General features: G+C 42.5%; 1 non-coding gene across 1 annotated transcript; it reads left to right on the top strand.

Annotated features, from left to right (window-relative positions):
- Positions 1-233: 233 nt before the first annotated feature.
- On the top strand, positions 234-340 carry LOC121240121. The gene has a single exon (XR_005935451.1). It is a non-coding gene; the product is annotated as a small nucleolar RNA R71 (small nucleolar RNA).
- The last annotated feature ends 1036 nt before the right edge of the window (positions 341-1376 follow it).

Below are 1376 nucleotides of genomic sequence, written 5' to 3'. Positions count from 1 at the left end.
TCGATTGAGCCGCAATTGCGGACATAGAGTCATGCTCAATGACGCTGGCCGCCTTCTTTGGTATTGCTCTCTCTGCGGCCCACTGATAGTTGTTAGACGCCAACTCTTCCAGAAGTTCATATGCAGCTTCAGGGGTCTTACGCATTAATGCTCCTCCTACAGCTGCATCAACTATAGATCGATTTGTGGATCCCAAACCATTGTAAAACGTCTGTACTTGGAGCCAGGCTTGGAGATCATGATGTGGACACTTGCGCAATACATCCTTGTATCTCTTCCATGCCTCATATAATGATTCACCCTCAAATTGGATGAAGGTAGTGATATCATTCTTTAACTTCGCTATCTTGGTCGGAGGGAAATATTTCGCTAAACATTTTTGTGCCAACTGCTCCCAGGTGGTGATGATGCCAGTTAGTAAAGAATTGAGCCAAGCTTTTGTTTTTTCCTAAGTGAAAAAGAAAAAAGTTTCTATCGAATTGCATCATCTATCACTCCATTGTGTTTAAAAGTATTACAAATTTCTAGGAAACTTGCAATATGGACGTTAGGATTCCCTTGTGACAGCCACCCAAACTGGATGGTTTGTTGAATCATTTGAATGATGGCTGGCTTGATCTCGAAGTTATTGGCTTGTATAGCTGGTCGTCTTATACTAGACGTCGCCTAGGGGTGAAAAATTGACCTCAGTTCGGTTTTGTGCACAAACTGAAATCGACCGATACTAATATTTGGGGAAAGAAAATCGGCCGTGTAAGGGGTAAAACCGGCTATTACGGTTGCTGGCCGGTTCACGGTCGGTTTGGCGGTTTGTTGGAAATCAATTGTGTCTCTTCAAAAAAAAAAAAATTGCCCAAATGTGCCATTCAATCCAACCTGACAACCACAAAATTCAAAAATCTAGAAAATAGATATCGTAAACAACAAAATCATCTAACAATCCAAGAAATCGTAAACAACAGAATCATCTAACAATCCAAGAAAATAGTAAACAACATTATCATCAATCAAGAAAATAGAACAACAAAAAAAATTTTATCTGGAGAGTGGAGAGGACGAAATGAGGGGGACGGCTGAGGAAGCTGCCGATGCCACTGGAGAGTGGAGAGTGGAGTGGAGGTGAGGGCTTGAAACGGAGGGACGTGGAGGGCTGCGCAGTTGTGGACACTGGAAGGGATGAGTCGCTGCGTCACTGGAGACTGAAAGCAGTGAGAGGACTGAGTGCTGAGGGTTGAAAATGACGAAATGAGGAGACTGAGAACATGATTGTTTAAACCCTAGGCAGAAATGGAGCCAAACGGCGCAGTTCCCTTTTTTTTTTGGTTTTAAACTGAATAAGCAAAATAACATCGTTTCACCTGGAAACGACATTGTTT

This window comes from Juglans microcarpa x Juglans regia, chromosome 7D (genome assembly GCF_004785595.1).
Source record: "Juglans microcarpa x Juglans regia isolate MS1-56 chromosome 7D, Jm3101_v1.0, whole genome shotgun sequence".
In the NCBI taxonomy this organism is placed as follows: domain Eukaryota; kingdom Viridiplantae; phylum Streptophyta; class Magnoliopsida; order Fagales; family Juglandaceae; genus Juglans; species Juglans microcarpa x Juglans regia.
Note: the sequence above shows the minus strand (reverse complement) of the source record. Positions and strands in the feature narration are given on the sequence as shown.